The 16,139-nt window shown below is 40.9% G+C and overlaps 1 protein-coding gene across 5 annotated transcripts in view; it reads left to right on the forward strand.

Moving 5' to 3' along the window:
• The window catches only part of Fut10 (fucosyltransferase 10), an 82,514-nt gene that overhangs the window by 44,642 nt on the left and 21,733 nt on the right, over positions 1–16,139 (forward strand). The gene's annotated exons all lie outside the window — the stretch shown is intronic.

The raw sequence follows: 16,139 nt of genomic DNA on the forward strand, positions 1-16,139 counted from the left end.
CAGAGTCTGTACCTCTGCCTCCTAGTACTCAGCCAATTCTCAGACATTTTCTTGAAGTAATCAAAAATAGTATCAAGGTCAGAACAGAGACCACCTCATGAAGCAAATCCACTTCTTGTTTTTGTGGAATGGGCTCCTGTGGGTGGGGCGATCTTCATACTAGAAGCTGCGTGTATGGGTCCCTTGCTCTGTTGTTCTATTCAAAGACAGTCATAGCTTTACCACCTCCCCTTCCCTGTGTCTCCGCTGTTCCAGTCATTTCGTGAGTTCTTAGATACAACAGTGAAAAAAACCACGCAAAGGGGGGAATATTAGCTATCCATATTTCCAGAGACGGAACCTGCACACTTGTCCTTGTTGAGGGACTGCACACGTTCTGAGTGAACTTTGAATTGATTTTGGATAAGGAAGTAGGGTAATGTGCTGCCGCTCCTTTGAGTTCTATAAATGTCAAGTTGAAAGTGACCGTAGTGCTTCGACCTCCCCCAGCCACTGCCTCACTCTGGAGAAAGATGCTGCTTCCTTCTGTCCTGTATCTCTTTGGCAATGGAGCATCTCACTCCTCTTTTTAGAAACAACACTTTAAAAAATTAAATTTTATTTTTAATTGATATCATTAAAAAATAAAAACTACATATGAATGGAGTGTCGTGTTTTAATCCATATACACCTTGTATACCCGTATATATCACAGTCAGATTGTTTAAGTCATGTTAAAATTAGGTTAAACATATCTGTTTCCTCATTTATCATCTCTGTATGGTGGAAGCATTCAAAATCCTGTCTCCTGGTTTTGGAATGTACAGTACATTGTTCTTAGCTGTAATCATCCTACTGTGAAAAGCACACTCTAACTCCTTATCCCTGACCCTGCACTGTGATCACTCTTTCCTCTGTCCCGTTCTTCCTGGCCTCTGGTAACTACCATTCCACTCCCAGCTTCTGTGAAATCAACTTTTTTTTTTTGTATTCCACATATAAGAGTGATCATATGGTACTTACCTTTCTGTGCCTGGCTTATTATGCTTAACATAATGATCTCTGTTTCCGTTTGTTTTGCAATGAGGAACAGGATTTTCTTTTTATGGGTGTAAACTATTGCATTGTGTTATGCTACATTTTCTTTATCTCTTCCTCTGTTGCTGAGCACCTAGTTAGTTCTGTATGTTAGCTATTTTGAATAGTGCCTCAAAAAGCATACATGGGATTTACCTCTTTGGTTAAAATGTCTTTAATTAAAATCAGTTCTTTAAAGGCGAAGTTTACATATAGCGATTATACACATTTTAAGTCTGCAGCTGGACAGATACGTAATTTTTTGCATCTAAGTATTGTATTTATTTATGTTTATTTATATTTTATCACCACTACTATCCCAGCAAGATACAGAAAATTTCCGAGGAAGTTCTCGTGACCCTCTGTAAGACCATCACTGATTTTTCCTCCCACCCCAGGTAACCAGTGACCCAATTGCTGTCACTGTAGGTTAGTCACTTTAAAGAAATCGTAGAAATTGGATCATCCACTCTGTACTGTTTTTTGTGTGGTGTCTTTTTGTACAGCATGTTTTTGAGATGCTTCTATTTTCCAGTCAGGGGACTAAATCTGATATCCTGTGTTGTAACCTGACTACACCCAGTTGATGCCTCTTTCTGCCCATGCTCAGGTCAGGAGCCTGGGCAGTTTTCTCCTCCTTGCCATATTTATTTCTCCTCCTTTGGCAGGAGCCTGGGATTGGCTAAGTATCCTGAATTGCCTAGGACTCAGGGAATTCCTTGGTTATGGGATTTTCAGTGGTAAAGCTGGGTAAGTCTTAAACAGATTGTGATGAGGTGGGTCACTGTGGCTCCATGTAGGAAGTACTAAAAAGGACATTAAGGTACCAGGGTGGGAGCTTCTAAACTGTTAAGGAATGGGCATTTTGTGACTACCTCAAAACCTTTAGCTACAAGGTTCCCAGCTTGGGGAGAATCCTTCTGGAAACAAAACCTGGTTACAGAATTTGCTAAGGGCTTATGCATTGTTTACCTAATTTCAACTGAGTTAAAAAAATTGTTTTTGTATTCTTTATAGATTAGTTTTCTACTTTATTAGTGACATATTGTATTTTCTGCTTTTCAAGCACTATTTTAAGAACCCCAGCACTGCCATCATTTAGTTTTAAATATAACCATGGCTAGGAAATATGTATTTGAAAGCACAGCAATTAATAAATTAATGTCTAACTATTTCAAAGTGCTTAGTTTGATGAATTCCAGCTTGATTATTTTAATGTCAGTTTAATTTTTAAAATACAAGCCATTTTTAATCGAAATTGCATAAGGCATTTTTCTAACAGCATCTCAAGAGGATGGGTGCTAACCTAAGCTCTCTTACATCTGAAGAAATTCATCAGGTGTATGTTAGCAGAACACATTCGCCTGCTGGTATTTAAGTAAGTTATAATATTCACATTTGCCTTTTGGGGTAGGTTTCTCTGACACTGTACTCTGCCATGTAATTTCCCACATAAATTCTGAAATATGATAGTTATATGAGCAGGCAGGATTTCAAGGGTAGCATTTCCCAAATACCACTGGGGAGGATATGACAATTTCAGGGGTATATCTGTGAGCCTCTGCATGTTTTACTAAGTTTGTGAATCTTTTTTATGCTTGTCTTCAGAGAGATGTTTCTGTGTTTTAAATTTTTTGGTTTTTCAAAGTTATACAAAGAATGCATGAATTTATCCCTTGTGGCAAAATGAGACCAATAAAAAAGTTGCTCAGGAAAAGAAGAAATTTTATCTTCATTTTCGTAAGCTTTATTCCACTCTGAAGGATGACTGTCCTTTTAGAATTTTTAAGCATAATTGATGTTAGCCTGTAGTTTTGTCCATTTTTTTCTAAAATAGATTTTTCACGTTAGATTATACCATTTTGCTTTCTTATTGTTAAAACTATATTGATTCTATAGTATAGGTATACCCAATTTTATTTTTATTTATTTATTTTTGTACAATTGTATATAAAATTCAAAGGTAAAACCGTGTTGGGGAAGTCTATGAAACACCACCAGAGACAATGGCACTTAATGAATGCAGAAGTTCACAACTAGTAAATGGCCAGCTCACAAACCTAAGTGAGAACCAAAGGAAAAGAACCGCCACGCGGGCGCTTTTATTCTACACCTTGACTCATAGGATAAAGTAGGTCGATGTGAGGGACAAGAGCTCATGCTGGAACAAATCCCTCCTGAGCGCAAAAGGCTACATTTCACTCGTAAAATCTTGAGTAAAAAGTGACTTCTCTGTGGAGGAAACTTGGCAATGTGTCTCACTTGGACTGTAACTCACATCTATCCACCACATGCTCGTGCGGCTTCCTTATGCCCACGGTGGCTCTGGCTTCCGGCTAAACATGCGTTGAAGCGGAAGACTTGCCCGCTGGCTCAGGCCTGGGCACAGATGTGTCGATGAAGTACACATTAAGTTCTCTCCTACCTAAAGGGAACCAGGAAGGTTGGCAATCTCAAGACAATAAAAGCACTGGTATGCATTCAAACCTTGCATAAATAACTTTTAAACAATTTGTACAAAAACAGTTCTGCATAATGTAAGATGTAACAAAACCAAACAAATGTGTTGGGGTGGCAGCAGATGTGGTGTGTGGTCCACTTCTTGTTGATACCAACACCCTTGTACCCAAATTTATTTAGTCATTCCTCTGCAGACTTTCTTTAGGTTACTTCTGTTTCTTTGCATTGTTGTTATATTAGTGTGTTAGCCAGCTTTCCCCCTTTGTGCCAAAATACCTGAGACACAGCTTTAAAGAAGAAAAGGTTTACTTTGGCTCATGGGCTCAGAGGTTGCAGTCCATAGTCACTTGGTCCCATTGCTTTTGGGGCAGTGGTGAGGCAGCGCATTCTGGTTGGAGCACTACGTCATGGTGACCAGAAAGCAAAAAGAGGGCGAGGAAGGGCACAGGGTCCCAAAGACCTGCCCCAAGTGGCCAGACTTCCATCAAATCTTACACCTTGTAGGTTCCCCCACTTCTAAGTCGTATCAGGCTGCAGACCAAGCCTTTAGTTAATGTTGGGCACATCAGACCCAAACTATAACAGTCACTGCAACATATGTATATGTCTCTGCTCATACGTGTATTATTTCTCTAAATATCTGAATTGCTGTGTCATTGCATAAATTAAAGTAACATTTTGACACATACTGTTAAATTGGCCTCTGAAAGGATTGTAGGAATTTCCTACCCATGTTTGAGTGTTTTTAACGCTTGAAAATTTTGAAGCAAAATAGAAATAGATAATTAAATTTTATGAGCTCAAGCAGCAAACTGGTAATTTTCCCTGCCTTTAACAGAATTTAATTTATTTGTTTACTTACACATTTGATTCATATAAAGCTTCTCAGGCATGCTTAAGACATTTGACTTAATGATTTATTTGCTAGTTGTAATTTTATGGACTTAACACAAGCTGAAGATTAGAATGAATCTTAGTATTTTCCCATGACTGACTTCTAAGGTGCTTTCATATAATAAATCAAAGTGTGATTAGCACAGAGTAATCAAGAAATTATCTCCAACTGAAACATCTTCTGTACTAAAGCTTAAGTTGAGTCTAATTCTTTAGTATCTCATTTTTTGTTCTTATAACTCATTAATTTTCTTCTCAAATCATTGACTTTATATATTTTTGTAAAGAATACCTGCATATTAAAGTGTTGCTTATATTTTATTATTTTAATGATGTAATCGTGTCAAATAGTAGTCTACCGAGAAATATTTAAATATTTAAATAATACAATAAAAGTGTTACACTTAGGTTAAATGAGACAGGATAGAGTTCCTAAGGCGAGGTAGTGAGGATCTCAGTCTGTATCACCAATTTCTCCCTAACGTAAGATACCCTTTCGTGTTCATAGAAACCTGTTGCCCTTGTTGGATTGAAACACAATTCACTATTTCTAACAGCTGGGAATGTGAACTGAGATTTTTCTTTGCTTGTAATGAGATAGATGGAGCTTTCCGATGACAGTTTTATGGAGGCCTGCCCCATATTTCAATGCTTAAAATTAATTTTAAGATTATTTTTAAAATTTCCAGTGGACCCACATTTAAGCTATGTCCCCCTGCCAGGTAATTGCTGTCTACTTTTACTTCCTACTTACTGTTTATATCTTATTGCCAGAATATCTTAGTTACTTTTCATGTTGTTGAGACAAAATACCTTACACCTAAAGTTAAAGGAGGAAAGACTTATTGTATCTCAGTTTGTAGAGGTTTCAGTTAATAGTTGTTGGCTCCAAAGCAGGGCAGCATGGCAGAGGGGAGTCACAGAGGAGAGATAGTTCATGGCAGGCAGAAGGCAACAAAAGCAGCAAGCAGCAAGTGACAGGTGATAGACTGCCCTCTTTCTGTTCCTTATATTCTGTCCAGGGTGTCCACCCTTAGAGTAGGCAGCAATCACACTCAGGGAGAGCCTTCCCGTTGTCCACACCCAGAACTATCAGTGAACTGATTTAGTAATCATACATCCTCGATCCGAGCATCACACGTGCTAGATCCAGCCATTTCTGAAAAGCTCCGTTTATGGCTGTAAGAGGCTTTTGGGGACATCTAGACAGAAGCCATAATGTAGAATAAGCTAAGGTTTTATTTTTTTATAAAATAAGACCCAGCAATTCATTCATTTATTTTCTGAATATCTTTGAATACACACTATATTGCTGGAAGTATGTTAATTTCTTCCAGCAAAGATAAACACAACTTGGGTTTTTGAGGGACTCCCTGACTGGTGGGGAGCCGGGGGAATGCACACATAGCTGCACTTGAGCATATAGATGTTCACCAGATAACTGAACGGGGAACAGCCAACATGACATGCTGTGAAACTTGGGAAGCTCTTCCTGCAGAGATATTAGATTCGCGGGGTCCCATTGCAGTAGCAACTTAACCTGTTTAGGAAAAATGAAGGAAGTCTCATCTACTGCACTGCTTCTTAAACACCCAAACACGTGTCATACAGATATTCCAAACATTAGGCCATCATCATTCAGATGCATTAGGCTTCAAGTATCAAAAACCTGACAGAGTGCTTAGTGGTACCTATTAAGTTAGCCAGAAATCTAGGCGGGCAGTTCTATTTTGTTCAGTGATTCAACACATCACTGAATGAACAATGAAGACATTGTTCTCTGCCATTTCTCCACATGCTGGTGAGGACTTTCCAGATGGTGACACAATGGCTGTACGAGCTGAAAGCTCTGTAGCTTTACTGTCCAAGAACATGCAACAAACCCCAAACTTTGTGTAAGGAGATCACTCTCCAAGAGCCTTGCTCTGCTCCGCCATGTCCAGTGCCGTTCCCTGTGTGCCTGCTTGCCTGCTGCTGTATACTGTGCTCAGCTCCGGATCTGTGCCACATGCACTTCACACAGGAGCTACAGCTTTGGGTGACAGGGATACATTGACCACAGAGCATGGAGACTTGCCTGTTAGGCGTCCCTTGTCATGATCAAGGTGGGAATTTTCATTTATTTTAAAGCCCATTCTGTTCTTTCTTTGAGTCATAACCTTTACAGGATGGGCTTTTGAGTATAAGTCTGATTTTACCTTAGTATTATCAATAAAGAATAAATTAATCTTACTGTAAGTTCTTTCTCTCAAGATATGTTGGTAGTGACTCCACTGATGGGTTGAAATAAGTATGTTCTTATGTAAGCTTGCATGTACACACTCAACACGCTCACATAAACATTCTCTCTCTCACGCACACAGCTGCAGTGCCCCATAGAAAACACATACACATATGGGGAAAAGCCCTCAGCATTGAAAGTTGGTTTTCTTTAGGAAGATGGGTGATAACTGCACCTCGTCTTCCTCTTTCCTTCTCCCTTTTCTACTTTATGTTTCTGAGTTCATTAGAATATCTTCTGTTGAGCATGCATTATTCTTAGGAAATTAATGAAAAAGGCTTAAATAACAGAAAAATTATTAGGGGCCAGGGATTTAGCTCAGTAGTGCTACTGCCTGCCTCGCAAGTGCGAAGACCGGGAGTTCAATCCCTGGTACAAAAAAAAAAAAAAAAAAAAGGAAGATGTTTGTCTTTTGCTTTATGCTTTTTACTGTCTTCTTTTTTTTTTTTCAACTACTGTAGGATAGTTGAATTTTATTTGTTTATAGTATTGGACCTGCACCTATAAAGTGCAATTTATATTGTATTTCTAGAGATTCTTAATGTAGACCTAAAACCCCTAATCACGTTGTTACTGTTTCACTGATGGACAGGTACTTTAGGAAATCCAGTTGGGAACAGGGAACGTCCCGGACATGATGAACTTTGGAGGACAGTGCTGTCTTCCACACTCTCTCTCCCATCAGTAGACAGAGACTCTAAGATAATTAAACAGAGAGGACAACTGTGGGTTTTAAGAATGAGGAATTTATGTTTTCAGGACATGGCTTCCAACTTAGGTCAAGTGTGTGGTAGTGATTTGCCTGCTTTCCTGTATCTGGAGGGTAGACATGCTTAACTTGGTTGTTAGAAACTAAAAACAAATGCTTCCAACTGCCTTGAGAGATACTCCCAAGCCTTCAGAGTTAGGCAGCCTTCTTGTGAAGGTTCCTCGTTGGGGTTCCGCAGAGCATTATGGGCCTCTCAGAGCTAGCTTTGGTATCCCATAGATGCCATCCCAGACCCTGTTTATCTAAGTAGAGGCCAGTGCCTGAGGCTGGAAACTGTTGCTCCTGCTTACCTTCCAACTCGTTCTCCTCTTAACAACACTGAATTCCAACTTTTTCTGATTGTTGGAGGAAATAATTGGTTTTGTGCTTTCATTTAGAAGCTGCCAGAAGTACCTTAATTTGCTTTCTGCTTACTATAGACAGCTGTAACAGGGAGGTCGCACTCTTTAATGGAGATCTCAAACACTAGAAGTTGTTTGAGCTTTGTGAGACAAACGATTTAATTCAAAGCTGGAAATGAGAATAACTCAGAGAGGTCTCTGGGAGTTTGGTTACAGCTGAGGTGACTCACAGTTAGATAATGTATGAATTACCACTTTCTTATAAGTCATAATTTGTAAATTGCTTCGTAAGTTTTTAAATCTTTTGACCATGGGTTTTTAGTTTAGATGAATAAAAAGCTCTATAGTAAAAATCTTTTAGTAACCGGAAACTCCTCATCTCTTTTTATGTGTAAATCTCAAGAAATGCTGTGGATAGAAGTTGTAATTTTGCGTTAAAACTTAGAATGTGGTCAAACACAGTTTAGCTGTGTGAGTCTTACTATTCTGTATACTTTATTTCACAGCTCAGAGAAGAAATTCACACAGAACCTGAATGAAGAAAGTGATTTTGATTTTCAAGTAATTTTGATGGTTTCTTTCTTTCTTTTCTTTTTTTTTTTGGTACTGGGGATTGAACTAGGGACCTTGCACTTGCGAGGCAGGTGGCAGAACCACTGAGCCAAATCCTGGCCTTGATAGTTTATCTTTTATTTATTTATTTGTTTGTTTGTTTGTTTATTTATTTTCTGGTACCAGGGATTGAACTCAGGTCCTTGTGCTTGCAAGGCAGGCCACCAAACCACTGACCTAAATCCCCGGCCCGATAGTTTCTCTTTTAACAGGAGCCTTATTGTCTGATTTTATATTTTCTTTTCATAGGAAGTGTGCATTTTAATGTTTTCACAGTCTCACCCGACGGACTAAGAAATAAACAGGAAAGTGACTCTGAGGGGAAAATAGAAGATTTTACATAAGATTATGGTAAGAAGGGGATAGAATCTCGAAAAACACATATGTTTTAGAAACTTAAAGGAGCAAGTCAAACTTGCAGCAGAACTTGAAATAATAAGTTGCAATCAGGGCCAGGAATTTAGCTCAGTGGTGCTGCGCCTACCTTACAAGCACAAGGTCCTGAGTTTGATTCCTGGCACCCCCCACCCTTAAAGTTGCAATCAGAAATCCTAAGCTTTTGAAGTAAGCCTCTGTATTGTTAATATTCTTATACGAAACAAACACAGATATTTTAAAAAGGAGTTTCTTACAGGAAGGGTCATACAAGGTTGAAGGGCTGACAGAGCCGAGAAGGAAGGAGAAGGATGCACTAACTGAGTGCTTGCAGTCAACCACTGCCTCCCTGGGCTGGGGAAGTAGAGGGGAGGGAGAGGGGTGCCCAGGCTGGCGTCTCTGGGCCTCTGCTGCTGGAGGTTCCTCTTCTTCTCTTCCACCTTCCAGTCTCCCCGCAGCACGTTCAATGATAGGAGCTAATTGCAAGCCAGTTGTCCAGGAAACCTGAGACACGAAGCACTCAGGATCTCAGGCCCGTGCTATCCACGCATAGCACCGAAGGGTAGGAATGGAACTGAGCAACTGATAAACAAATGGCCTGTGCATCCTCAAGAGGCCTGAGGTCACTGTGCTCTTTAGGAAGCCAGGTTTACCTGAAAGTACTATAATCTTATGCAAACACCATTGTTAATAGTAGGCTTTGTGTTTGAAATCCCAAAAGAAGCTGTACCAGGAGGCATTTGATACATTTGGAGGAAACGAATCTCTGCCAGAAAGAGGGTCCCCTACCTTGAATGCTTTGCTTTACTGATGAATTTATATAGAACACTGATACACCAATTCATTTATATAGGTTTTTCTTTTGAGAGCAAAATTTCTATACATATCACGATGTTTTGGCCCGCATAGGAATTTGGAATTGATATATTTCAAGTCCTTGAAAATAGGAATGTAAAAGCCAAATGATCTGATTGAGTATATTGTTGGTCCAACATGTGAAAGCTGAAGAGACTCTTCTGATCCCTGGGGGCAGCGACTCTAAGTGGCAGTCCCTCCAGGGGTTCTTGAAGCACGTGTTGGAGTGACGAGTTTCTGCAGGTTTATTCTCGCTGCAGTGAAGAGAGTATGCCATCTACCGATGACTGTGATTACCCCAGTTCTGTGTACCTGAGATCTGTTCAAGAAAGGGATAAACAGAGGAAGAAGATGCTCAGATGTGGATTACCTAGTTTAAAGGATTCAAACCAAGTTTTGTGGTGATATCAATGGAGAAAAAATAAACGTCAGATTTTTGGGGAAGATGAGTAGTTTAGTCTTGATAATTATTTGTGGAATATCTGTGGAACGTTGTGGAAGATCCAAGTGGATAGTTCTAGAAGGCTCTTAGATGCCTGATTGAAGCTTCAGTTCAGGGTTTGGAGGACCTTTAAATTTGGGATTTAGTTAAATTTGAGTAAGGGTAGGACAATAGATTACTTTAGAATAAATCTCTGGATAGGAGTCACTTCACGAGAATTCCCCAAAAGGAATTAATTATCCCTCTTGCCCCTTCCCTTCTTCAGTCATTTTAGATGTCCTTACGGCTTGTGTCTAGATGTTGCCCCATAGCCTTATGTGGTCATAGGTGGAACTTTTACAGAGGTGACCGGATCTAGGGTGTGTGATGCTGGGATTGATTCATAAGGGCTAGGATTAAGGGTGTGAGTGCTACCCACCCAAAGTAGTCTGGAGAAAATAAAAGGGCTAGAAAGATGCTGTTAAGATGTCTTTTTGCTTTTGCTGCCTTGTGCCCTCCATGAACCGGTTTTCTCCTCTGTGACGCCACCCTGCCTGGAGCCAGCCAGCTATGGGCTGAAACCTCTACGAACTGTGTGCAAATAAACCTTTCCTCCCTGAAAGTGTGGGTGTTGGGTATTTTGTCTCAGCAACAATAAAAGTAACTAAGACAGATGTCAGTACTTCACAGGTTTCAAATCAGAATTGGTGGTGTTGAGGAAAGCCTCACTCATGTATATCAGACTCCTGGTTAGTCCATTGCGTGAATACCATCTGCACGTGACTGTGAGGAGGATGACTGGCAATTTAAACGCCAGCATGGATTGGCAGGAGGGTCTCCTGTGGCACTCCTCCAGCTGTGCTCCTTCACACAGGACCAGGTCCTGTGACAGGTCCTGTGACAGGTCCAGAGGCCAAGGTCTCATCCGCACTGGTGGCCACAGAGCCCTTGCTCTGTTTGGAGGATGCCACCACATCCGAGTACACAGACCCCACAATTCCTTGTCCCAGTGGCCTGGTTGCACTTCCAGGACCTGAGCTGGCTTTGACCCTGGTTTATTTTCTTAAGGGCAGGCTGGGTTGTGAGTACATACCCTGGGACTTGACGGTTGACCAGGGAGTGACTCCCGTGGTGCGGACCGTGAAAGCAAAGCTGTACCAGGGATGTTGAACATTTTCTAATATTCATACTAAGATTCCATGTTATCCCAGAAAGAATAGCAGTCATAAAAAAACAAACAAAAACAACCTAGTGAGGCTGTGGTAAACAAGGAACGCTCCTACACTGTGTGGAAATGTAAAGTAGTACAACCATTATGGAGATTAGGATGGAGGTTTCTCAAAGAAATAAAACTAGAAATTCCATATGGCCCAGCTCTCCCCCTTCCAGGGGTCTTCCTCAAAAAGCTTAGGTTTCATACCACAGTGATACATGCATACTAACTTTCATGTCAGCACGATTCATAATAGCTAAATACTGGAAGCAGCTTGTATGCCCATCAATAGATAATTTGGATAAAGAAAATGTATTTACCTATAGTGGAATATTGCTCAGCTATTGAGACATTTTTTTTTGTTGTTGTTGTTGTTTTGAGACAGGGTCTCACTATGTAGTTCAGGCTGGCCTTGAGCTCACTATGTAGCCCAGGCTAGCCTCGAACTCATGGCAATCCTCCTGCCTCAGCCTCCCAAATGCTGGGATTACAGGCATGTGCTACCTTATTGAGACTTTTGTGGGAAAATGGATGCAACCGGAAAATAAAATGTTGAATGAAACAAATCAGACACATAAGCTTGAATACCATGTGGAATCTCTCATTTGAGTAAGGCAAAGTACAAATTCGGAGAAAAATTAAAAAGTATCGAAGGAGATAAGGGGATGGATGTCACACAGATGGGAAGGGGTCTAGGGGACCGAGGGTGAGGAGTGAGGGAGAGAGAACAGGAAAATAGGTAAAGATATGCCAGGTACAGGATCCTAATAACCTCAGTAAATATGGACATTGTATGCCATAAACATGAACTAAGATTAATAATAACAAACATGACAAGGGGGAGAGGGGAATGAGAGGGGTGGGAGTTGAGCGGGGAGGGAAGGGACAGAAAACAAGAAGAAGCTGCATTGTGCACATGTACCATCTCCCAGATACGATGGCAAAACACAGGTACTGTAAACATGCACCACTGAAAAAAAGAAAAAGAAGAACTTTACCACACACTTGTTAAAAGCAGCAAGGCATTTTATTTGTGCTATAAATTTTAGTTCACCTATATGAATTTAGATGAAAAGAAATGACCCAGTGGAATTGTGTGGATAATAAAAATAACTGAATTCTGCAGTCACCAGCTGATGCTGCAGAGGACAGTGCTCTGGTCTACATTGTTTTTTCTCCAAGATTGTAACTTTCATTGGGGGTATTTTTGGTAGGATCACATTTTTTTTAGGTCATGCAGTTTCATAATAAAGGTTGTCTTTTAAAATAGAAATTGCCTTTGGAGTCATTGTAGGGGAGCACTTCTCCTTGCTAAACCAAGGCATTCTGTCTTCCTGAGCAGATGAGGGTTTCCACGTCATTACTGTGCTGAGGCTGCCTGGTACTTTTGTGAGTGCCCTTGAAAGTGCGGGAGTCGTCCATTCGTGCAACAGCCTCTGCATCCTAGCAGGCGCAGGGACCTCTCTGGTCCTTTCCCGTGAGCCACTCTGAGGTTCTGGTCCCCTTCTGTGGTTTTTGCCTCTAGATAAGTGATCCAACTCGCTAGTGAAGTGGGATGAGCGCTGTGTGTTCCTGTTGGTTTTCCCTGGTCTGTGGGGGTAGTGGGAGGTGCGTATGTGCCCCTGCAGTAGGGGGCGCACAACACAGCCTGTAGAGTGTGTCCCTCCTCTGCCTACTATTTCAGATGAAGCCTCTGTAATCAGCAGTCTGGTGTAATTTGCCAGTATTAATTGTATTCCATTTGTATACTGAGTTGAGTTCCCCTAATCATGCAGTTTAGTGCTAAAGTTCTATTTGTCAGCTGTTGTTCAAAGGAGCAGAGGCATTTGTCAGTATTCAGTAAACATGAAGTAACCCAGAGAAATGCAAGTTTGTCTCGAGGTTGTTAAATGTAAGGCACAGGGAAGATGACTGAACAAACTAATGAACCAGCCTTACACATTAGTCATGTTATGAATTTATTGCAGGTTGATTGATTTCCATTGCTTTAAAGACCTCAGTTCCAACTTTTGTTATAGTGATCGTTGCCCTGGCATTAAGGGAAGCAAAGTCATTGAGTTGGTTTCTGGCCACAGCCAACACCTGTGGAAACTGCCTGACACCAACACTGCATTTGTGGGTGAGGGCAGCCCCAGTACCTCAGTTTAGGTCTGTCATGGTTCTAAGTTCACTATTTCCAAGTGTTTTCCAGCTGACCTCTAGGCTAGGGGAGAAGCTGCAGGACAAAAACACTTTTAATCTTTGGAGAATTTTAGTTTGGGAGACTAAATTAGAAGATGTATTAATGTGGTAGTGAGTATGCAAGGGGTAGGGGGCAGGTTGTGTTTTGTGTGCACCCTAGAAGTTTCTAGGAAATGCTTTTTAGAACAGCAAATATGGAAAGTAAAGCTAGGTTCTGAACTTGCCTCTCTACTAAAGAGGGGTCTCCCACTATTGGAAATATTCCTACCCTTGCAAACTCAATGCATTTAGATGGGTGTGCAGGAACTTCGCACTCTAAGAAAGTCGGTCTTTGCTGCTCCTCCTCCTCCCCTCACCCCGTCTTCTTCTTCGTCTTCCTGTTTCTGTCCTTCTCTGCCACTGCCACTGCCTTCTGCTTCTCTTCCTCTTCCTCCTTTTGTTTTTGAGACAGGGTCTCACTATGTAGCCCACACTCGCTTCAATCTCAACTGCAATTTTCCTGGCTCAGCCTCCTGGGTGCTGGGATTGCAGGTGTGCACTGCCATGCCCAGTTTGAAGATGTGTTGCTTCTTAATACAAATATAAATAGTCCTTGCTTAGATTTTGCAGGGTTCTTTTTTTTTTTTTTTCATTCTAGAGATTGCATGTGCAAGGAATCCTATCTTTATCCTTTTCTCCCTTTTCTTCCAACATGGAGATTTCAGTAGCAGTTCGGCTAGGGTATAGTGAACCTGTGAACATGCATCTTCTAGGTACCAAGAGTGACACGCTTATCATAACTGGTGCCAGGTTCAAGTCCCATTGCTGTTACAGCACAACCTGAATGGACCTCCCCAGTGGCCACAAAAGAGTGTAGACACTGCCATTGTTAGCTGTCTGTGTGCTTTCCAGGTACACACCAGAGATGAACTCAGCCGTCTCCGTTCTCTGAAGCACTCGAGCAGGCTTTGCGCTTGTAAGCAAGTGCTTCTCTGCTCCACATTTTGGGGCCCTGCTGTAGTGTACCTACAGTGAGCCAGATCCAGAGGCACTCGTGTTCCACCTGGCATTTAGCAGACAGCCACTGATGTTAGGGTCACTCTATCGAGACCTCTGTGCCTGGTCCCCCTAGTTAATTCTGCACCTCCTTTGATTTTGTTTTGTTTTGCAGTACTAGGGACAGAACCAAGGACCTTGTTAGGCAAGCAGCTATGCCTCCAGCTCTTTTAAGTTTTATTTTAAGACAGGATCTTGCTAAATTGCCCAGGCTCAAACTTGGCAATCCTCCTGCTGTATCCTCCCTAGTAGCTGGGATTACAGGTGGGTACCATGGTGCGTGGATCCCCTTCAGTCTCTAATCTTACAACTTTCATTTCTACTTCTGATTCCTGTGCACTGGACTCTAGCAGTTTCTCTTAGGTAAATGGCCTTGATTCTCTGTTACAATATAGCGAAACTTTGTGTTCTAACTCTATTCTAAATTTCAGTTCCCATCATTGACCGTTGACCAAGTCAGACCCTTCTGAGCAGCAGCTACTTCAACGCGATGAATTGCCCTTTTTGAATTCTCTTTCATGTGTTCTTGTTCTTTTTAGCTTAATGATTCTTTTCCTTTGCCAACCGTCCGGCTGTATATGCTATCACAATTCAGGGTATGGATGAGGATTCATTTTGACACTAAAGGTCAGACATAGCAGATGCCAAATAAACATGTATGCACTCATTTTCACGTTATTCACTGCTGATGACTGAGAATGAAAACATATTATAGAGACAGAGGTGACTTTTCTAAAAGCAATTTCTCTATGCTCAGTAGTATGGGTTCTGTGATATAATCTTATCTGATCTGTAATTGTTTAAAAGCCTCATGATGAACTGATTTCTCAGTAATGTACTGTTGGCACCAAATACATTTGTGTGTACTGCCATTAAAGAATTAATTTTTATGAGCTCTACTGGAGAATATGTTTTATTCTGTTTAAGTATTTATTTGATGTTTCCCTCCTCTGGGGGTGGTGGAAGATGGATTTACTTCCTTTTATTTATTGCTTAAAAATTCAGATTAGTGTCTACAAAATCATGTACCAGGGACATTCAGAAATTCCATGTTACCTGTTGTGATAATGTGCGGTCATGGAAATAGGTTCTTCCTGAGTGGATCTCCACCCACGCAGCCAGGAAACGATGGCTTACCACATCCATCACTTCTGTCTGTACATTATCATGTTTCAAAGGTTTTCCAATTAATCCTGTGGAAGCTAGAATCACTCCTAATTACAGTCATGTTATGCCTCTTTATTTCTTGATGTCTTGTTAATTCACATCCATCCTGCAGCAGTCTGTGACATAGCACTATTACCAGTGCTTTTGTCCTTAAAAGCCTCTTGTCTACCATTTTGACTGAGATTGATTAATTGCACTTTGTTGAAATTGATCATTTTGGATTAAAAAAAAATCCATCCTGTATGTTTTTTCTGGCTACTTTTGCATGAGTTTGCTTTTTCCCCCCAATTAATCAATCTGCCAACCCAGTTGTTTTTTCTTTTTGGCATCCTCTCTTGCTATTTCCTTTTAAAAGGACTCTATCTGGATCTCTTTATTTCCCTGCTCTCTTGTAGACAACATCTCCAGGATAAAAAGCCGATTATAAGAGGCAGTGGAATAAATTCTCCCTTAGAATCTGGCCAGATATTGCTCCCATT

The sequence above is a fragment of the Fukomys damarensis genome, unplaced genomic scaffold (assembly GCF_012274545.1).
Source record: "Fukomys damarensis isolate Sample0158 unplaced genomic scaffold, DMR_v1.0_HiC HiC_scaffold_18, whole genome shotgun sequence".
NCBI classification, from domain to species: Eukaryota; Metazoa; Chordata; class Mammalia; order Rodentia; family Bathyergidae; genus Fukomys; species Fukomys damarensis.